This window comes from Dipodomys merriami, unplaced genomic scaffold, assembly GCF_024711535.1.
Source record: "Dipodomys merriami isolate MVZ:Mamm:240054 unplaced genomic scaffold, mDipMer1.0.p SCAF_32, whole genome shotgun sequence".
In the NCBI taxonomy this organism is placed as follows: Eukaryota; Metazoa; Chordata; class Mammalia; order Rodentia; family Heteromyidae; genus Dipodomys; species Dipodomys merriami.
In genome coordinates, this window is record NW_027204715.1 from 9,472,984 (window position 1) to 9,496,724 (window position 23,741).

At 41.9% G+C, this 23,741-nt stretch overlaps 1 protein-coding gene and 1 long non-coding RNA gene across 2 annotated transcripts in view; one reads left to right on the forward strand and one right to left on the reverse strand.

The window, feature by feature from the left end:
* Positions 1-23,741, reverse strand: part of Ankh (ANKH inorganic pyrophosphate transport regulator) — a 117,694-nt gene that overhangs the window by 76,166 nt on the left and 17,787 nt on the right. The window lies entirely within an intron of this gene.
* On the forward strand, positions 12,656-14,245 carry LOC138841416 (uncharacterized). Its single transcript, XR_011376423.1, has 3 exons — positions 12,656-12,976; positions 13,213-13,237; positions 14,019-14,245. It is a non-coding gene; the product is annotated as an uncharacterized lncRNA (long non-coding RNA).

Consider the following 23,741-nt stretch of genomic DNA (forward strand, 5'->3'; position numbering starts at 1 on the left):
CCACAATTGAATGAATTTAAGTTTAATATTAAAGTTCAAAACCATGCAAAGAATTTACTGAATGTCTAATATCATATGGAAAACAGGTCTATGGGTTTGCAGATACAGTATTTTAAGTTAATTCCAAGTACATGCCTTTACAAGCAAGTCCTCGAGGGAAATCACTTAATTAAACTTCGATCTCTAATCAGCTGCAACACTCAAACATCAAAAATGAGGGTTTTGCCAAAAATGAGGGCTGATGGGCAACAACCCTTTTAACTGGACGCTAGCATTACAGACTTTTACTATGAAAACGGAGGACAAAAAAAGATACCATCTTCCAAAGACACACTGTGGAGGAATGCTGAACCACATGAAGACTTTGTGCCTAGTTCTGGTTCTGAGCGAATACGAATTGTCTTTTCAATAATTATGGTTTACACTTGTAAAGGAGGTCTTTGAAACACCTGAAATGGTGTTAATGTGCTATTTTTTCCAATGACCACGTTAAATCAAAACATAAACTTCTCACAAATGTTTATTAGGAAAACTGACATGTTTTGGCGGGGGGTGGGGGGGACTTGATATGAGAAAAATAGCCTTTAGTTGAAAAGTAACCTGATAATTAAAGAAAGCTATACTTACAACTGGAGCATAACTTCTATAGTGTTCTAGCGACATGACCAAGGCAAGAGTAGACCAGATGAATGAGTGAAGAAAGGAATCCTTTAGATGACTGCTCTCTGAGGTGGAGTTTTCATTTCCTTGAGGAAATGACTAACATTAAATCAGAGGTCTCTTTTTTTATTGCCCCCCCCATGAAAATAAACTCAAGTCTGCTATGGAATGGCATTCAACCTGTGCAAATAAACATCAGAAATATAATTATATTTTCCAGAAGGTCCTGTCAACATTTTCCCTTTCAAAAAATGGACATTTTTCTGCTAATGAATGGCCACTCCACACACTCTCGTTCTTTCTTCTCCTATCTGAAGCTGGAATTGGACCATGAATGGGTGCACTTTACATGTGCCTCACACACGTGCAGTCCAATGCAGCAGCTAGTAGCCACGGGTCCACACTGTGGCTTGTCTGAAATGGGATGTCCTCTCAGTGCAAACAGTGGATTAACTATTCCAATAATGATTTTACTTGGATCACATGTTGAGATGGTAGTATTTTAGATATATTAGGTTAAAGAAAACCTCACCCATTTATTTCTACTTTTTAAATGAGACAACCAGAAAAAATTTGAATTTTCTATGAGGCTCATATTGCATTGCTGTTGGATAGGAACACCACACTTTCCTGGGGAGATTTTTCCTAGCTAGTCATCCGAGAAGAGTGGATATTTCACACTTCAGAAATAGCACACAAGCAGAACCATATAATGACCCTACAATGGACCCATCTGCTCATCAGCTATGGACTCAGCACTGTTATATCATCTTTCTGTCATATACTAAAAGACCTTTATCTTCCATGAGTAACACGAACCACAACAGTACAAACTCTGCCAATTAGTCCACATGAAAACCACTTTTTTCTGTGCCTCATCTAACTGCCATTCAAAACAAATACTTAAAGCAATCCAAGGTTTCTGGGCTTAATGATATTAATTGCCCTCTTATGTAATTTTACAGCAGTAAATAAAACAGCGCTTGACTACAACTGATACTGACTGTATTCCTTGCAAAGGGCAGAGTCTGAACTTGATTGAGAGATTATTGGAACACTTGTTTAGCTAGTCAGACAGGTGAATTTATATTACTTGATATTATAAGAAACCAATTTTTGTTCATTTATTTTATTGGTTTGAGTGTTTTGTACAATGATTCACTTAACTGTTGCTATGCCAAGATTAGCAACAATAGTTTTTAAAATAGGAGAGATCCTGCTTATAAAAGGAACACTTTACAATGTTATATGGCAAGAAGACAATACAACATCATTTGAGTGGTGGACCTCCAATAAATACGTAACTGGCAGAGTAGAAAGGCAAAATGTAGATATTCCCAAGCAAAATGGAGATCAAAATTCACAACTGACTTTCAAGTTCACAGCCGCTGCCACATACAAAGTCATTTCCATATTTAAACATCCCTTTCTTCCTGTGGTGCCGCTGCCCAGATAAACAGGCAGTAGACAGAAACCCACGAAGCAAGTAGGTGGCATGCAAGAATATCTTTCACTGACCAAGAGCCCTTACGCTGTCTGCAGATCCTCAGACAGCCGACTGCAGAACAAAACCGTCTCCATTACATGCTGTCTCCACAAATATAAAGGCTGAGACCATCTGTTTCCAGAAAGACCATCTCTTCCTTGAAAGAGGAAAAAACAACAACAAATGGGCTCTTTTAAAATACAAACAGAAAAAAAATTAAAAAGTGATGGAGCTGGTGGGTCATGCCTGTAATCTTAGGTATGCAGAGGCTGAGATCTGAGGATTAAGGTTCGAGGCCAGTGTGGGCAGGAAAGTCTGCGAGTCTCTTATCTCCAATTAACCAGCAGAAAGTTGTGAATAAAGCTGTGGCTCACGTGGTAAGGCTAGCCTTGAGTACAAATGCTCAGGACAGCACCCAGGCCCTGAGTTTAAGCTGTAGGATTTGCACATATGTACATGCACATGCACACATGCACACATACACACACACACACACATACATACACACACACACACACACACACACAAAGTGATAGAAGTGGACTTTTATTGTTGCTGTGGCACATTTTGTATTGGTAAAAGAAGGGAAAAATAATAAGAGTCAAGGAGTCCTAGTTTAGAAATGATCTGTGCACTGCCTAAAACTTGTTCCTGTTTGGAAATAAAAATAAAAGGTAGAGCAGAAACCTAAAAATCAATAACGACTAGGTGATTTATTTCTACCCCCCCCCAAGAGTAGAGAAATAAAAACTGCTTTTTTGAATGGTAAAACTGGCTACATTTGGAATGACAATGGATGTCCATAGTCACAAAACTGCAAATACAATAGGTCATTATGCCAAGGAACCAAGCAGGTTCCTAAATATCAGTCCATGGAATAAGGACATTATAGTAATGAAAACAACCAGTCCTTTTGGGGACAAGGTAAGTTAATAAATACAATGAAAATCTCTGCAGTTTGAGATCATGTTATCACGGATGTGAGTGATTACTGACACTCCTGTAATAAAAGGGGCCCTGGTGTGGAAGAATGAGGTTCCAAGTTCAGAGTTCCACCTGAATTGCCACGGCTCCAAGCCCAAGGAGTTGGCCCTGGATGTTTCTATTTTCTGCCTGGCCACTGACTTACAATTAGTCTGCCAAAGATAAAATCAGTGGCCTCCAAGGCTCTGTTACACACCCCAAAAGGTGCACCTTTACCAGCCCAGTGAAATTATTCTAAAGGACAAATGTGATAACAAATGTGATAACTACACACTGAAAAATGCTTTGAAGTCTACAAATGAGCAGGGCCTGGGATTACTTCCTACCTGTGGTGGATCCATCCACCCATTTGTCTAATTCTTCCTCAAGTTTATATTTTTAAAAATCCAAACAAAGCAGCATTAACAAAATACAACAAACAAACAAAACACATAGCAAATATTGAGAAACAGGTTCTTTCTTTGTTTAGCTGCCATTACTGAGATTCTGGTTTTCTGTTCTGTTTTTTTTTAGGGCAGATGAGGCCACAAACAACTTGGCCACCTTCAACTGTCTTGTGACTTGGCCAAAAGTGTTTGAGTGGATACACCAGCACACAGAAATTCTAGTGACTCAGCTCTTCTACTGTTTATCACAGCTCTTTGTACTATTGCACATCTGGGGATCTTCCATCTGACATCTATTTAAGTCTCCACTACTAAGTGCTTCTACAAACATTTCTTAGTTCCATAGAGTTACATCTATGGAGCTGATGAAGACCGTAATGACTCATCTTAACTGACCATGCAGAATCTTCTTGAATCTATCACACAGGGTGCACAGAATTGTGCCTGCAGCTTAAAAAAAAAAAAAAAAAAAAGCTCAAATATTAGAAACCTCAGTTAACATGTATGATTGAAATACTAGCTGCAGACCTAAGTAAGTAAGGGGTCTAACAGATCTTTTAAGAAATCATTGAACAGATAGCAGAGATTAAGACACTTTTGCTGGCTCATTCAATGCCTGCATGGCTAAACTGATAAGCAAATAAAGTAAGCCAAAGGATAAAGTGCACATTTATGTGTATTTTTCCATGGACTTGAGTATTATGTTTTCTTGACAAATAACCTAGCTCATGACACATTAACAGGTGCTCTTCCAGGCAGAATGATATCGTGGACTGGATAAAGTATCTTTTGTAGTAGATCTGGATTTGGTCTCCCGATACTGAAAACAGAGTAGAAAACTAACTCCTGCTACTACTAAGTTTTGTCACATAATGGATTAAAGGCATAGTGAATAAGACCAACTAGCAGCTGTTTCAGTTTTATTTATAATTCCGCATCAGCTTGTATTTGTTTGACTTACTGACATTTTGGTTAATTCAGTTCCTTCATCTATGTGGGTTATTCAGGTACCTATCTTAAAGATTAGAGTGGAAATTAAATTAATTTTCTATTAGTAATCAAACAAGTATGTACTTAGTATTTTGGTACATAGTAAATGCCCCCACAGATGTTTGCTTTTATTATTTTAGTCCATAGAAGTAGGTGAATTTCTACATGAACATTAGGATTTGTGTTGCATGTGAAATAAGGGAGGTTTTTAAATTAATTCTTAAAATTAAGATTTTAAAAAGCCAATGCTTTCTGGTGAGTTCATTAGTTATCAAGCCAAAACCATCAATCTGATATTGGTTTATCCATGTTCTGACTAATATCCACATTCTTCTCTGCTTTTTGAGAAAACAGCTAAACTACATTTCCCAGTTTCCTCCATTCTTGGGTGGAGTCATGTGTTTCTGCCCAATGTAATATAGGTGAAGTAATGAAATTTAAAGCCAACAAAATGTAGGAATAGGGAAGAGGTATGGCCCTCAAGAACTGTGAAATGCTCTTCCTTCACCTGCCCACTAGATGATGAAAATCACTGAAGAATTCAGAAGCCCCAGAATACAGTAGAACTATTACATTCACTAATTTAAGATCCCGATGTCTGCATGGAGCCCAGTCACCTCATAGACCAGGGTTGTGGCAAGAATGAGACCGGCCCAGGGCTGATGGGCTGTTGTCTGCTTTGGTAGATACTAATACTCGAATCCATGATTTTCTCTTCTTCTTTTCCTAGGCATGATTCAAATACACTTTAGTAAGAAAGAAAAAGCTACTATTTTTACCATATGCCAGACATTCTCTAAACATTTTACACAGTCATGTGCCTTACAATGCAATCATGGAGCAACAGGCTACACTGTCTACCCCAGCTGTATAGAAGACTATGTATAGAAGACTATGCATCTAGGTTTGTGGAAGTACATCCTGGCATGCTCATGTGATAGCTGACAAAATCAGCTGACAACATTATTTCTCATTAATGGCATATGACTACATTGGAACTTCAAAATTTTTTCCAGTTAGGAATGACGATCCATCAGCTTCTGGTTCTATAAAGTTTTCCTCTTTCCTTTTAGGGTTCCCTCTCCAGGTCTTGTTGTTGTTGTTGGTTGTGGAGCTTGAACTCTGGGCTGGGACTGTGTTCTGTTCCTCAGTTCTTCAGCTCAAGGCTAGCGCTCTACCACTTGAGCCACAGCGCCACTTCTGGCTTTTTCTGCTTATGTGGTACTGAGGAATTGAACCCAGGGCCTTGTGCATGCAAGGCAAGCACTCTACCACTGAGCCACCTTCCCAGTCTTCTACTTTTAAACAAGCAGAAAGAAAGAAAGCCCAGCCATGAACCCTCCAGCAGGAATGGGACTTGTACTCTTTTGGTTTATTCTATAGGAATCAGCCAGGGCTGAAATTCCAAACATCAACTCGGAGCCAAAGCATTTCCAGAGATTATTGTTTTGAATTCTCTCATCTTTACAAATGATTAGTATTTAAACCACCATGGGAAAAAAAACAGGGTTCTATGTTATTTCTAACATCAGCAACAAACAACAAACAAATAAATAGATCAATGGCAAGCAGGCAGCCTGGGCTCACAGGGAACCACAGGACAGTCCGATGCCTGCGCAAGTGGCACGGGAGAGTTTTGCTGCAACATGGGCCAAATTGTGGTGGAGCCAGGATGGGAGGTGATGGAAGCCGAAGACTGCAGGAGTCTTTGACTTCTCACTGTGCATATGTCTCATGCGTGGGCATGTGTGAGTGAAGCACCTGAGCCTAAGAAATCTGGTGTTTTGTGAAGGAGAATGGGAAAGGGAGGGTTTGGGGCATTGGCAAAAGGACACTGCGGCTTGGCCTGGAACTGCCTCGTCTTAAGGACACAGTATGCTACATCTTGCTGTATTCAAGACTTACTACTACTCGATGGCCAATTCTCTGGAACCACCAACTGCAAAACTTAATACACATTTGAATTGAAAGAATATTACATTTAAGCACACTGTTAGCAGCACATTCAAGTAGTATATCTTAATACAAAACAGCATTATGAGAGTCTATCTCAGATGACTTTTAACACAGCTTGTCATGCTTTGGGATTTAGTACCTTATGCATGATTCCACAATTGTCAGAGTTGTCATCATTTCCTGTGAATTACATTCCCTTTATCACATGACAAGCCACTTCATCTAAAAAGGTCTTTAAAAAGAAAGAAAAGAAAGCTAGGTAGGGTGGTACAGGTTTGTAATTCTAGCCTGAAGCAGGAGGTTTGAACTATACATAGTGAGTTCAAGGCTTGTTTGGGCTACCTAGGAGACCATCTTAAAGCAAACAAAAGAAAATAAGAGCAAGAAAAAGAAAAGACTTAATTGCCTTCCTAGGAGGTGTACTGAGGAAAGGATTCAACACACGGCACCTGTGGATCTTTAGCGTGATCAGCTGATCCAGATACCCAGGACTGAGAGCTTCCCCGGAGGTAAGACACTCCAGGAAGAAAGCTTATAAAAATTTGGGCTGACTCAAATTCAGTGCTTAACCAAAGGGAGCACCTGGATTCCTTTCTGGACATGACTTGTGAAAATGGTCAGTGGGGAGGTAGCTAGGGACAACAGGCCTGTGACCCTGAGATCCTAAACCGCTTCTCGTTCCCTTGGCTGGATTTGTTCTTGTTATTCTCTTTCTGTTATGACTAAATTGTTTTTCAAGGTTAGCAATATTTTTTTAATCCCCCAAGCTACACTCATGCACAAGTGAACATCATGCACACCCCCACCCTCCACATACACACCTACTATCCTCACTCCTACCCTGCACTGATCAAATACCCAAAGCCATCAGGGAAGATCTTTGCAGCCACTTCCTTCCTCTGCAGGGAGGGATGTGTTTGGTTTGGCCTCTTCCCTCAGCACAGGAGCACGTTTTCCTTACCTCCTATTCCTGTCTCCCCACCCAGGGTTACTCTAGCCCATGTGGGTGAGCGTGAACGTCCAAAGGCAAGGCACAGGCAGTGAGTGTATTCTTGGTCTGACACAGCAGGGTGTTAGGTAAGCACAGAAGAAGCAAGAGCCTGGGTGTAGAAGAGGCCTGTTTGGAAGATTTGTGTGTTAACAACTTTCCACACTACTCTGACTAAAAATACATGTGTGTTGGTTCTATGCACAGACTCAGTTTGTCCCAGTGGCAGGTGTGCATATTTTTATGAGGTGCTTTCAAGCATAAACACTAGACTTTTCTTACACTAATTCATACTTCATCCATCCTATGGATCAAGACACTTCAAAATCAGGGTCAGAAATTACTACGATAACTCCCTGATTTATACAAATTGGCCAACTCACTCCTTTCTTTGAGAAGGATTAGAGTGTAGGATGAGGTTTTCCTGGCTGTGAGAGGTTGAACTCTGATGAAACTACGTTAGTTATGATTTCCATCTTCTATTTGTCCCGAGGAGAGGAAGAACGGTTTATATTTGTCTCAGGTCCCTGTCTTAAAAAAAAAAAAGGAAACGTGATAACTTCTGCCTACACTTTCATCTCTCCTCTCTCCTTCTCCTCTCTTCTTGTTTCTTCAAGTCTTTTCTCTTCTTCCTCTTTCTCCTTCGTTCTCTCTCCCTCTCTGTTTTCCCTTCCCCTTCCTCCTCTCTCCATCTCGACAGGGTCTCACTAAGTAACCTAGGCTGGTCTCAAACTCACAATCCTCCTACCTCTACCTCAGGCTCCCAAGTACTGGGATCACAGGCATCCCTGCAGCAGGTCTTTCTGTGTATTTTGGTTTGGGGAAGAGGCTTTTCAAAGGCTGGTTCTTGAGACACACGTGATTTGTGGTAGCTGAGCAGCACTAGCCTGGCAGAAGAGAATTCTGGAGCACACATCAAGCATCGCTGTTGGTTTGCTTTATGAGAACAGGCAACCTGCCCAAATCCATCCTTCCCCAGCATGTGGCAGTTTATTTATAAAGTGGGGATCTGACACTTTTTCTCGTATCTCAGAGCTTGTATTATTTGTAGAACTTTGACATTTTCCAGTGAAAGCTAAATCCTAATTATCCAGCATATTTAGCTTTTGACAGTTCTATAGGATTGTTTCTAGATACCTGACCACCAAGACTGAGAAAGAAGAACAGAGAAGGCATGAGCATCTGTTTACTGAAATAAATATTTCTGGTTATGTGTAGTACAGTAGCAGCTGGACATGAACTAACCCGAGTTCAACTTCTGGCTTTACCACCTGTTAATGATGTGACCTTGTATAAGTCTCTTGATTTCTCCTGGCCTGCTCCCTCCTCTGTAAATTGATAAACAAATGATTGGGAAACTTATTCCATAGAGGAATTTCTGAGTAGCTAAAGCAAGCAGAGCAACTACTTGGTAGTAAATAAGTCTGGGTTCTGCTGTTCTCTTCATTATAATAAACAAGAGTCATCAGGTGACTCAAATGGCAGTGAAGGTCCATGTTTGGAAATGGTCAGATAAGCAGTTTCCCTGAGTAACTCAGATCTTAATGATCTGTGCCTTGGATTCATAGAAACACCATTTCTAGCCTATTCTTTTTTAATTTATTTTTTTTTTTTTGGTTTGGATACAGTACAAAGGGATGTGCATTATTTTAGCAAGTTGGCATTTTTCAGTGTCCAGAGTCTGTTCCCAGGGATATTTCCCACACTGCTGATGGTTTGGGCCTGTGGTACAGGCCCAAAGAAGTGCATTATGACAACGGGCAAGCTTGTTGGAGATGCCCCAGGGCAGAATCCGCACTGTTCAGTCACATGCTGCCTCAGCTCTCATTGTGCAGTGAGCTTACCATGTCACCTTTTTCAAAGTAACACAGGGCAGATGGTAGTTTTATGTAGCAGGGTGTTGGAGGGCTGAGGGTTTAGCTCAGTCAACCACTTGATTAGTAAGCATGAGGCTCTAGGTTCCATCCCCAGCACCATAAAAAAGAAAGAAAAAGAGGGCATAGAAACAGTACCTGGGAACAAGGCAACATGTTTTTCTGTTTGTAACTCACATTCTTTATCAACTATGCTAGAACAGGGGCTCTGAGGTAGGACCTGAAGTGTGCCAAACACTCTTCTCTGTCCAAACAGATAGGTCCTCCAGGCCTACCTGGAGATATTAGGACATTCTGGCAATCAAATGACCATTTCAGATTATGGTAACCTGAAGAAGGCCTCCACTGAAATAAAAGATAAATAAAAGAAATATAAGGCCTCCACTGAGAACCTGATGCAATATGTCAAACTGCCAAGTTATCAGCTCTCAGGGAGCTGGCTCCCAGATAAACAGTCTTAGGAAAGCAGTTTAAATCTGAGAACAAACACAACAGAGGGAGTTGCATATGATAAACAGAGTGGAGGCCAAGGCAGGAGGATCAGGAGCTCAAGGCCAGCCTGGTCTACGTGGCAAGATCCTGGGTCCTTCAAGGTGGGTACCCCAGGATGTGAGGGGTACCTGATCACCAGGTACTTGATGAGAGAACCAGTTAGCAGAGGAAGAGGGGTGTGCTGTGAAAATGTGCTTTGAGTATCCCTTATTGACAAGAAGCCTTCCCACTTCTGCCAGGCCTGACCCCATATAATACTCACATGACTAAGTAATCCCAAAGCCGTGAGGTATTTATATTTAAAAGTCCAGGCCAGCAGTTGAGAGTATGAATTAGGACTGCCCTGCAGTTGGCACCTGGTTTTTCTAGTTACCTGGCTGTCTACTTTGGTCTGATTCCTTAAGCTTGATGTGTTTTCTAGCCCTTATCTGTTAAAAAAAAAAAAAAAAAAAGAAATACCTGGCCCTTAGGGTTCTGGAGAGAAGATACACAGTCGTGCATCACTCAATGATGGTGCTACGTGCTCTGAGAAGTGTTTCCAGTTGGCGATTTGGTCACTGTGCGAACATCGCACACATACTAAAGCAACGACCAACATCCCTGAGCATCAGAATCTTAAAGGATCATCATATGCATGGTCCATTGTTGACTGAAATGTCATTATGCAACATGGAACTATTGATAGCTGTGACTGACAAGGAATAAAGAGAGTCCGTGGCTAAATGTTGGAGGGGGTTCCTGCATTGCATCTTGTCCCAAGAAACCCTGTGGGGGAGAAAGCTACCCTTACCCTTCAGGGTATTCAATGTAACCTAACTTGTAACTTCCTAGAGTATACCCTCCGCAAAGGCATCCACAGGAGTGAGGACACTTTCTTCAACCAAAACACATTAATCTCACTAATTGAGAGAAAGAAGGTACCAAACAATGTATTATATCCAGTAGATTTCATACTAAATGACATTATTAACAAGAACAAAGGAGAAAATTAACTTGGGGGGGTACAGGGTCTCACTATGTAGCTCAAGTTCATAATCTTCCTACCTCAGTCTCCTGCGTGCTGTGATTATAGGCATATGCCACTAAGTCTAGCAAACCAGAAATAATGATTAAAGATCAAAGATGAATGATTTAGGAAAGGTATTCTATTTTTAAAATTATCCCTAAATTCTTTTTAAGGGAAGGAAATCCCTTCCCAGTGAAATATCCAATTCTCTATGGTATTTCACAATAGTTCATAGTACCAACAGTGCCAGTTCTACTGAAAATCAGACCAATTAAAAAAAGAGTTTAAATTTTTTTCTGGTCTGAAAAATCATACTAAGAAGTTAGCTTTTGGAAACAACAAAAGAGAACAGAATTCAAAAAGTAAAAATATCACAAAATATATTGAGAAGTTTTTAAATGGTTGCTGCTGGACATAAATTCTATTATCTCAGTGGGAATTCTGACAGCTTTCCTGGTGCAAGTGAGTATGATTTCTACTACTGTGGTTTGTTTTAAGCTTTCAAAATATTTGTAATGAGGAAAAAATAGTATTTCTAGATGATGAGCAAATTATTCTTCTCAAATTCAATAACTACAGTCAATTATCAATTGCTAGTGGGAGGGATCAAAGAGAGCTATACAAAGGGGAAGCAAAAGTAGATTATACTCAACAAGTAGGTTTATAGAACCACGTAGGTCAACTAAATATAAGTATAAAGATTTTAAAACTCTAATAGATTTATTTAAGAGTTCTGAGGAAGGAGTTGGAGCAAGTAAACTACAGACATCTTGTTTTCATGTTTTAGTTTTCCAGTTGTCAAGCTACCTACATAGCTTATTGTGGTATTGGAAATACCAACCCTTATAACATCTGGAGGTTCAAAACTAGGATAAGAATGTCTGTTCCACTGTGAAAGCAGTGAAAAACCTGGGGCAGAAAAAAATGGCTATTGAGATACGGAAAGATACACCAAATGGAACATGTTTGGAACAGAGAAATGTAGTTCTCCCAAATGTTTCCAACCGACCTTGCATTTGACACTTAAAATGTAATAGCCATAAATAAAGGAATGCCAGTTTCTGAGGCCTGATAGGTTTTCCATCTGCTGATGTGGGGCACGGTGCTGTTTTGGTGGTCCTGAGCTTGGCTCACCAGCCCTGAGTAACAACTGGAACCTTTACTCCTCTTGTCTCAAATGGACCTGCCAGGCACACACAGAACCAACACAAGGGTCATGGTTTCCCTTTGGCTAGTGTTAAAGCTTGTGATGGAGTATGTATCTAGATGTCCCAAGGGCAGGGGTGGTAACATTCATTTCATAGTTACATCACAGCATAGCCGTGTATTTTGGAATTCCTACCAGAGAATTAAGCCTAAAAAGAAGAACTGGTTTATCACAGCCATTTAAGCATGGTGTATCTTGACCCTTGCTTTGGAATGACCAGGTCTTGAGGAGTTGTCGCTCACACACAAGGTGCCAGCTATGGTAGTCGGCAGCAGACCAGCTGAGGCTCTCACCAACCCCCTGACAGAGCTTGCTGGGCTGTAACACTTCGAGCAAGGGAGGCCAGAACATTCCCTGGTTTGAGGATGTGATCCATTATTGAGTCAGAAGTCAAATGAGTAAGGATTACATTGAGTGTTTGCTGTGTCTGTCAGAGACTTTTTAACACAGCCAAGATGTGCTCCTTTCCAGAGCTGCCTAGGTTGGGATAAAAGGAAGTGAGCAGAACAGATCTGCAGACCCCACTTAGCTTACAATACTGTGTAAGTAATGTAGCGTAAAAATGATCTCGTGCACACTAACGACCCCAGATGGATCTTGTCTTCAGTCCAGAAACATACTATTGACATGCAAAGGCACTGCTGGCTGGACTCCTGGTCCTCAACACCACTCTACCTTCTCTTCCCTGTCTGAAAACTCTTCTCAACTGCCTCAGGGTTGGTGGCAGGAAGGCATGAGCAAAGCAAACAGAAGGAACGTGGGGATTACATGGGGTCAGGCCGGCACGCACTCGCTTCGCTCGCTTCACCGACCTGGCCCGTGTTCAGAACAAGCTCACCTTCCAGGAAACCCAAGAGTACCTGAAAGCAAAGATGCGGACTTGAGGGATTTGGTATCGGTTTGAAAGCACAATGAAAGAAAGGCCGATGCAGTGGAGAGAACTCTGGGTAAGTTATCTGACCTCCTTAACTTTAGAAGAAAAGGGATCTGCTTTGCTGGGGGAGGGGATAAGGCTACAGTGGTCTCAGATTAGGCTGAGCACTGCTCGCTAAGACATGCATGCACCTCCATGCATGCACCTTGTGACAAGGAGAAAGGGTATTGTTCTATTGGCTGGAAAACCCCATCTATTCTGGGGACTTACTGAGGGATTTCTTGAAATTCTTTTTTTTTTTTTTTAAAGGTAAAGATCCATTGTGTGGTCATCGGTAAGTCAGTATATCCTTCTATGCCTAATTCCAAATTTGGAGAAATAATGAGAGCAGTCGTTGCTGGGTACGATCATTCTGAGGATTAGCAGGGTAACACACAGAAGGCGCACAGAGAGTCGAGCCACACAGTCAGGGCTAGGTAGTGTTCCCTTTTACCATCAAGCAAAAAATAGCATGGTTCTCAAAAAGATAAGTGGAAAAGAAGGACTTTTCAAAATGATCAACCTTAATGAAGCCAGCAGGATATGTTCATCATCAGTATTATTGTTACACCAGTGCAATTCATTTTTATTGTTATGGTGACACAATCTTTAACAAGGCTTTTTTTTTTGAATTCTGGATTTGTAGAGGGCTTGTTAAACCTTAAAGTGCCTCCACATCTATTTTTAATTGTGTTGACACTGAAAAAAGATGGACGTTTCACCTCTGGTTAGTCATGAGACTTGTTTGTCTCGTGGCTGAACATTCCCATTGCAATGCAGACCCTCTGAGAAGGATAACTATCTGCTTCTACCGCCAGCCTGGCCCAGGTGAAAATGATAGCCAAGTTCAGCACTATTGGCTTGAAAACCATGTTTACAACTGGCCATTCATCCTGGCAGAAGTCTTGGTGTGTCTGATGGTGTAAAAAAAAAAAAAAAAGCAGAGAAGCAGCAGGATCTCTCCACCCCCCACCTCCACTGCCCCCATTAGCTTCTGGGGAGTTTTGGGCTGTCAAAAGCCTGGCAGATGCTTCTCCTGGATACAAACTACTTCTCCTGTTTGCCTTTCTGCTTAGCTAGTCACCCTCGCTGACTCCCGCTAGGATCTTGCTGCTCAGGGGCAGTCCTCACTTACTTCAGAAAACCACACCAGGGGCTCTGCCATCTCTTCCTCCATGCGAGCAGGAAGCTGAGATGGGTAGCTGTGGTCCTGTGAGCCCAGCACCAGGGCCCTGCTCCCACTCGGCTGACCAGCATAACCCCCCCAGGGTCCTGCGCTCAATTCCATCAGAATTATTGTATTTGGCAGCTAACACGTTGTACACTTTCTGATAAAGGAATATTTGGAAATCATTTATTTTTTTCTAATAAATCCCTTAAGCATAAACGAAACACTCTGTGGTATGACTTTTTCTGCCAGTGTATACAAACTGCAGGTTTGCCCAGGCAACAAACCCGGCCAAGTCCTTCCTGGCCCCTAAGAGGTGCATATGTTGGACAAGGAATGGAATCACTATCCACATAAAAGCAAAGAACACTCAGATCCCAAGCTCTGGGAACAGGGTGTTTGTAGACATTGCACCGTATTTGAACACTAACTCAAGTGAAAAATTATTCATAAAAGTCTCAGCAATGATCTGTGAAATGATTTTGACCCAGTTATCCTAATAGATCTTGAGCTGCTTTGAACACAATAGAGCTTAGTGTCCTGTTAGCTTAATGGGATCAAAGGTCATAAGAGCAGCTGGGGAGGCAGAGGGACTTAAGTCCGAAGCCAGGGCCCCCTCAGACCTGAATATTTCCTAATCTGACTTGAATCTCGGGCTTAAACTTAAATGCTGAGTTCAGAAAAATACAGGTTGATTTTTCATTCCTGTCAAGAAAAGCTTATATTATTATTTTAATTCTTAATATCAAGAGCAGTGAAGTCAAGTAAAAAAAAATGTGCTAATATAGATAAGTTAAAATGTTATAGCTTGAACACACACACACACACACACACACACACACACACACACACACACACAACTTGGTGCTCCTTTAGTGTCTTATTTGGTCTGCTTAAAGTACAACAGTTTATCAGTGATTTTCTCAAGGCCAAGTTCTAGCCACAATTCCTAAAGTTTTAGCAGTTAAGATAAACAACAAAAAAATTTCTCTTAGGTAGAAAAAGGGTCTTTGGTTTTATTTTCAAGGCTAGCTAGATTCGATCGCTCTCCAAACTCATATTACCTTCAAGCTGAAATCAAGACTACAAGCCCTAGATTTCCTTTTTTCCTAGAAACAACTACAGGACCCTGGAGAATACGAGGTAAGATGGCATTCCTTATTTAGCCCTTCATCCTCACCCTCTACTTCAACACCATACAGAAGAAAAATTATGAATATGGTGATTGTCTGTGGGACCCAATATTTTATTTTGGCCAAGTAAAGAATGTAAAAATAGAACATCCCAAGGCAGAAACATTCACTGGCAAAGTACAATCTAACAAACAAAGCCAAATACATGTTCTGGCTGACCCTCTACATCACAGAAATCACTTGGAAATAAGCAAGGGGATATATGCAAAGTTTTCATATTTTAAAAGGGGAAACGCTTCAATGGTGAGACCATGTTTGAAAAAACAAGCCAGGTGTTGTGGTGTGTGACCATGGTCCCAGATATCCAGGAGACTAGGGAGGAAGAATGCAGTGAGAGGCTAGCCCCAGGGTGATGAAATAGGACACTGATCCAAAAAGTAAAGGAAAAAAAGAGTTAGTGGTGTGGCTCAAATGGTAGAGCACCTGTGTAATAAGCACAAGTCCCTGAGTTTAAACCCTAGTACCATCCATACAAACATACATATAAACACATACATATATACCTACAAACACATACGTAAACACACATACATACGTACACACATACATACATACATACACACATACATACATACACAGACTGTGTATGTCTGTGTACGGCATGAGATGATATCTGCTTCCTCACCAAACCTCCTACATATAGTTCGCTCATAAAGAGTCTCAGGCCTTTTATTCTGAACAAGTATAGTCTGGTCAGGACAAGCAAATTTCTACAGTTAAAATGTTAATTTTTCCTCTTCCTATATCCAAATATGCTCTAAAGATTTCAAAAAAGGAATGGACATATATACTGCTTTCTATTCTGCTTAAGGAAAGACATTGAGAAAGTTGCTTCTGCTACAATTTTCTGGAAAGAAAGACATTATTGGATATGAAAAAAATGACATATGAGGATTTTTTTTCTGGGTGCAGAGCTCAGCCAAATCTTGTTTTCTTTGAATTTTGTTCTTACCACATTAGATTCGAGATTCTTGCAGTAGCAGTCTCCTAGTTTTTTTGGTTGCCCACTTCAAGCATAAGTTGATGCTTATAATTTCACTTCTTAAGAAATGGCAAATGAAGCTGAGGACCAGTGGCTTATGCCTGTGATCCTTGCTACTTGGGAGACTGAGATTCAGAGATCAGTGTGTGAAGATACCCTTGGGCAGAAAAGTGACATTCTGTTTCCCAAAACACCTAGCATAAAGCTGGGCTGGAGGCATGGCTCAAGTGGTAAAGCACTTGATGAGCAAGCAGGTGCTTGCTTACACAGGTACCAGAAAATATATTTTTAAAAAGATAGATTTCATTGATTTAATCAGGATTGCAGTTTCAGATTCTCCTTTTCAAACTCTACCATCTTTCCAGCTTCCGTGAGTTCCCCCTGGCTTTCTAATGATGCCCGAGTTGCCTCATTCCTTGTCATCCCCAAAACAAAGTTTTCACATCTAAAGATAGCCTAGGCACATCCTGGAAAGTGACTCAGGGATATCTACAGGAATGGCAAATGACTGGAAAAATGGGGTTTCTGAGTGAAGCCACAGAAAAAAGAATGCACAGCTGTTCCACATTCATGCATCGTTCCGCTTTTTATAATTTGACAGGTGAACCTTAATTATGATTGTTTGTGCTTCACTCTGTAGTACACAGGTGGAAGTGTCTGGGACATTTTGAGGGGCGATAATATGACCAATGCACATGAGGACACTGTCACTAACTGGAAGACAGGGTTTTACAAGCATTATATAAAATCCAGCAATGAAAATGGTTAGAGGAAAGAAGAGCTAACATATAAAGTCTGGCTTAAAAAAAAAAAAAGAAACGAAAAGGAAAAATAACTTAGGCTGCTTCAGTTTAGACAAAAAGGGTTCCAAAGGAAAATAATTAATATACAAAATATGTGATATTTTAAAAATCATGGTATAGTATAACATGTAGCCTCTCAGAGTGGAAAGAGGTGGCGCTAAGACTAGCCGCCACCATTGTCCTTGCAAAACAGAAACGGAGCCTCACAGAGCACCAGCCCTCCCTTCCCTTCCTTCAGCTCCTGCCATTCCCCTTTCTCTTGCGTCACTATGAATCTATGAATCTATTCTGTGTCCCTTGTGTGGATGAAATCATGTAGCATTTGTTTTCTGGGACTGGCTGACATTAGCGGGTGCAGTATCTTCAAGAAACATCTATGTTGTAACGTTTTTGTGGACATGCAATTATTTAGTTCACCCAAATCCTAAAAGTCCAGAAGTAGATGTCAATTCCAAAGCTCCAAAGGAGCCATTTTAAAGGAAAATGTAAACCCTGAGCAATTGCTACCCCTGTCAGATAATAAAAGGATAAAATAGGAAGTGGTGCTGTAGCTCAAGTGGTAGAGCGCTCGCCTTGAGCTGAAGAGCTGAGGGACAGCGCCCAGGCCCAGAGTTCAAGCCCCACGACCGACAAAAAAAAAAGGATAAAATAGATAAGTGCTTCCAATGAAATTAGATGAATTTCTAGGAAATAGATAGAGATGGGTATTTGCTGTAAGGAAATTTAAAATGTCATTCTAGCCTGCTTTCAGGTAGGGATGATATAACGCTAGTTCATGTCCTCTCTTCAATTCTGATCTCTGGGAGCTGCCTGGCCATGAAGCTTCTGAGTTGGCTAAATGTCCACCCAAATCCTTGCTATACCTGCTGGGCCTATCATTTGTACACCTGGTGTAACTATTCAAAGGATCAGCCCCCGGCACACCTGAAGGCCAAGGCCAGGGACTGGGCTGGCGTTGTGAAGCCAGTTCTATGGAGGCCAAAGCAGTCCTGGTTGTTGCATCTTGGTGAGCTAGCACACTGATGTCTATAGGACTTGGCCTTGTCTGAGGTCTTCTTTAGGGACTGGCGGGATCTCAAGATGTTTCTGCACAACTTGGAGACAAAAAAGAGCTGACCATCAAGGCCTGAAGAAGTATCTGGAAAAAACTCTGCTCAGTTTCTTGGGACTGGACTGGGAGCAAGTCAGGCCCACAGGAATCAGCATGTGGGGATTTTCTTCTGTCTAGCCAAGTCTGAAAGACAAACCCAGGAGGAACTCTTCTGTCCACTAAGTGCTCAAGAGCCTGGCAAAGGCATTTCATCACCCATTGGTGAGGATACCTCCCTGTTTCTCTCAGGAACGGCACCCAGAGCAGAATGTTCTGACCATTCAAGGCAGAACACATGAAGATGCCTACAGAGAAACATGTTCCACTCAGGCCTCCCCTGTGATCGGCATGCCCTGTTCCCATTGTGCTTCTGCCATAGGACAGCAAGGTCTGTTTGGAGAACGTCAAGGTAACTGGGCTTTGAACTGAGATGTGGCCAGATGCCCTGGAGTGATGAGGACTTCAGAAACGTTGATTTCTGGGTATGGTAATCACCTCCTGCACTGTGGTGGACAGCCCGCTCCCCGGGCCGCTCAGCTCCCCAGCCAGAGAGGTCTCAGCACAGCCACTGGAATTCTAACTTCACTAACCAGACCCCAAAGCAGCAGCTTCCCTCCCAGGAAGCCCTAGGGGTGGGACAAAAAGGAACCTGGAAAGTCTAGTGATGCAGGCAGAAGAGATGAACTGGGTATGGGAGGGCTGGGGGTGGGGGGTGGGGGGGAAGGGCAGACAAGTTCGGACCAGACTCTGATCAGAAAAGACCCAGAGCGAGAAGAGGAACGTCAGTTGGGGTAGGCTGCTCTCCTGCCTGTCCTAATGACCTCTGCTTACTTCCACAAGGTCCCCTGGCTCTTGACTTATTCTCCAGGCAAGGGAGGACAGAGCCATCACTCTCAAAAATTTTTATAAGAGAAGCAGAGCAACGACTTAGGGTTATAATCATGAAATCCTGACTTCCCAGTATCGCCTTGGTAACCCCACCCACCTACAGAAGTCACCCCTTTTGTATGGATGGGATGTAAGCATGAGCTATTTTAGACACACAAATGTAATCTTTTCGTATGAGGCACCATGTTTTCCCCATCCTCCTCTAAATCCAAGTAGAGAGGGACAGGGGAAAAAGAATCGCGTTCGTTTACCATCCACGCAACCTAACTTGAGGTCAAGTTCATTCACAGAAGAGCACAGAAGCATCTTGGCTGAAGAGCAGGACAACACTGTTGAACCTGATCGCAGTGATCTGTCTCACTCTGCAATGCACCTTTTGTTTTTGTTCCCTGAAGTCAGATGTAACTTAAAGCCTTTAAAAAAAAATCTCCTGATTGGCTCAACCCTGAATCTTAAAAGCTCCTTCAGTAGTCCATTCTTTCTCAGCACATTAAGCAATAGGCTTGCTTATTTAAAACAAACAAACAAGCAAACATAACTATGAGCCACATGCCAGGTTTCTTTGACAGAAAGGGCTTTAGCTACACATAATGTTTCAGTGTACTTGCCAACATATTTGGCTACCGGCTCTCATTAAGTGGTCAGACTTCCATCCAGCAGTCTTCCATAGAAGAAAGACAACAATAAGAATACAATGTGTTGACTTGAAACCACTTAGTACGACTAAAAATTAAAAAAATAAAAATCAGAAACCAAAGATAGACACGATTGCTATTTCTGTCTATAGCTCAGCTTCTAGTACTGTAGAACTGCTGTTGTTTTGAGAAACTTCCACTGAAGCTGCTCAGATCTCAATAGAGTGACACAGGTACAGCTCAGACATCTGGAGAAATGGGGGGGGAGGGGGGAATCAAGGGCACCATCTGTACATCGCGGGGGGCGGGGGGAGAGGCCTTACAATGTGGCCCCTCTGATACAGCTACATTCTCTCCACAGGGGCTCAAACAGGGCTGGTAGGTTTGGGGTGTTTGCTGGCACATTCCTTAGACTTTAAGGATTTTTCATGTTTGTTTTGAGTCTGAGAGTTATTCCTGTCTCCCACCTTTTCTTTGTACATAACAAGCTCTTGGCCTTAGCCTCAGAGAACTCTGGTATCCCCCAGCAAAGACAGGCCACAAGTTTGGTATCAATTTTCTACTAGAAAATGTTTCTCTCAGAGGGAGACATTTCTTTCCAACTTATCATATTATCAGCTTCTTCCTGCAATTCTATTCCTGTTTACCTAAGCATGCAAGAAGAAGAAAAAGAAAAGGCCAGCCAAAAAAGCAAGCCCTTTCCCTACAGCACAACACTCAAATAAGACTTCCAATAATTTACCATTCAGATTATTGCTGTTAATAGAAACATACTTTACAATGACTCCCCCTTCATCTTGGTAAACAAAAATGACTTTTGTTCTAGCTTTTTAATTGGTAAATGTCTAAGGGACTAGTTTCAATGCATAAATAAATGAGTATAGTGATGTCTTTCTTCCATCCACCTACAGTAGTGCCTAACACTACTGTAATGAGGCTTAAAGACATCTCTGTTGGCAGAAGAAAAGTGATTCTTTTGGGGGGGGGGTAGTGGTGGTAACTAATCCTGGAGCTGGAACTCAGGGCTAGACACTTTCCCTTAGCTTTGTCATTCAAGGTAGATGCTCTACTAGTTGAGCTCCAACTCCGCTTCTTCTTTTTGGTGGTTTCATTCAAAAAGACAAGGAGAGAAGACAGTATAAGGTAAACTAAGGAAAAGATGTACGTGTTTAGGGATATATCACTAGAGTCACCTTGGGAGTCTTGGAAGAGTTTAGTCCCTGCAGCCCTCACCGCACAGGCCCACAAACTTGCAGGGTGTATTCAGCCTCTCACTGGAGAGGTTGGTCTGGCTCCAGCGGCAGCCCAAGGGACATAACCTGGGAAATGCTGCTTTTTTCTTTGGCTCCAACCATGGAGCCAGGCAGAACCGAGAGCATGCTCCCCACACAGGCCTCTCAAACACACCAGTCCCTTGAATGTTTTACAGTGCAGGTCAATGGCCACGGGTGTAAGGTGACGAGGGTGCAGCTGACCGGCTATGAGTCAAAGGTGACACATTTCTGTGACTGTACTGCACATTGCGGCAATAGGAAACTCCTGCTCAGGCTCTTTACCAACAACTAGGGGCTTCTAGCAAGTCTGTGTTGGTGCAGCTAAATTCTAATCTTTGTGTGTCTTTTGTAAATGATACTTAAGCAAGAGTGTCAAACTGCTAGGGAGTGGTTACAATCTTGAAAATTGAAAGATGGTTACCCAGGTATCTAAGAACACTACTCCTGTGAGTCATGTCCATCATCACCCTTGAATTTTCCCAACCATGAGTTAGTATCTACAACTATATTTACATGAATATAGTTTAATTGTGAGTAGAGTTTAGACTAAAACAAAACACAGACGGTAGCACTTATTTGATTAATGTGGTTTTTAGTCACTCATCTCTCTCTCTCCTGCGTGAGCCATACCTCCAGCCCTTGCAGCCCTTTAAAGGATTTCTGTTTAAATCCTGTCTATGTGGGCAAAGGAACAGTAGCTCAAGAATGAAATGGCGAAGTCCCACATAAGCAATTATTGTCTCCTGGGCCATCCCTGCCACAGATCTATCTTACATCATCCAACACAATTAGCTGAAGAGAAAAGAGCCACATCTCATGTCTAGTGAGCAGGACTGTTAAGAAGAAACTCAAGCTTGTGATTTTTCCAGCTATGGTCTGACAGGGGAGGTTAGGACTTCGATGAAGGATGCTTCATCATGAGCATGTGTTGCTCAGAGGAGATGACGGGAGCCAACAAACCACCACTCGCACAATGCTGGCTGGCGGGAGGAGCTCCTTCACTGTGTTCTTTCCAGCTGTATTGGGAACAGGCAAGGGAACGAATGGGTAGAGACTCACAAAAGAAGGGCTGTTACTGGCTTGGCGGCAAAGACCAATGGCGGTGACACCTGAATGTACAGGAAAGAACTGTCCTGTAGTCCTTAGGGACCTGCAGGTGCAGCAGACAAGGAGCACGTTCTCCAGGCTGCTCGGGGAACAAAGGGTAACAGGCAGGCAGGCTGTGTGCACATCAAGGGCTTCCTCAGTGTCCCTGGGGGAGCAGCCAGCCCTGCATGGCCGGTCCTTTGGTTTCAGCCGTGTTCTATATCTAACAACTGCTCGAGGCCATGTCAGCTGAATGACAATCCACAGTCTAGGCTGCCAAAGCATGCGGACTGGCGGAGTGAGACGCTTTATTCTGTGCCAACAGATAGGAGCACTGTCTCTGGCTACCTTGGGACAAGATTTTTCTTTTACTCAGTAGGGGAGGAACATAGGCTTCCAACTGACTACCAGGCATTAGGAGACTCTACAAAAAGGACAACAGAACATTCAATAAGCAAAGTTTTGTTTTTCTTTTCCTTTTTGGTATGGGGCTTGAACTGAGGGCCTGGGCACTGTCCCCGAGCCTCTTTGTGTTCAAGGTCAGTGCTCTGCCACTTGAGCCACGGTGCCACTTCCAGTTTTGAGTGGTTAATTGGACATAGTCTTATGGGGACTTTTCTGCCCAGGCTGGCTTTGAACTGAGACTCTCCGATCTCAGCCACCTGAGTAGCTAGGATTTCAGGCGTGAGCCACAGGTGTCTGGCAATAAGGAGTTTTTATTGTGCTTTGAAATTTTACCCTTTTGTTCTATAAACAAGAAAAACATCACTATATTTTTTTTCAAGAAGCAGTAATAATTATTAGGATGAAAGCATTTTGGATGATGAGGAAAAAGTTATAAATTACTTTTAGCGATATAAGGAATATTGAGCTTTTTTTTATTCTACCCTTATCCTGCTATCCCACCCCGTAAGAAACAAAAGACAAAAATAAAAATCAAATCCCCTGAACCCTCAAAATGGAGAAAGAGAAATGAAAAGAGAAAGAAAAATGCTTTTACTAGGTGTTTTTTGATAGTTAATTAGAGATAAGTCTTATGGACTTTTCTGCCTAGGTTGGCTTTAAACTGCAATCCTCACATCTCAACCTCCTGAGAAGCTAGAATTTATTTTTGTTTGTTTTTGTTTGTATGTGTGAGTCCTAGCTTGAACTCAGGTCCTGGGCCTATCCCTGAGCTTTTTATTTTTTTTCTTTCTCTCTCTCAAGGCTAGCATTCTACCACTTGAGCCATAGCTCCACTTTTTGGTGGCTAATTGGAGGCAAGGGTCTTACAGACTTTCCTTCCCAGGCTGGCTTTGAACCTTGGTCCTCAGAGTTCAGCCTCCTAATTAGCTAAGATTTCAGGTGTGAGTCTTGGTTGGTTTAAAAAAATACAAAAACAAAAAACTGAGGTCTATTTCATCAAAAAGCATAGTCCACTGTATTTAAAATAGTCTGAAAATACTTCATAACATGTTAAGGAAAGCCTCACAAAACAGAAAACTATCAAAATGTTGCCAAGGTTACATAACCAATTGCTTAATAACCTCACAAGAGGAGAAACATTTCATTTTAAAAAGATCCTAAACAAGGAGGCACCACAGTTCTTCAGAACAGGAGTGATGTTTTACACACAGGCCACGTTTATTTCTGTCCTCTTCTCTTGGGATTGGCACCTCCACCCTAGTCACTAAGAAACTG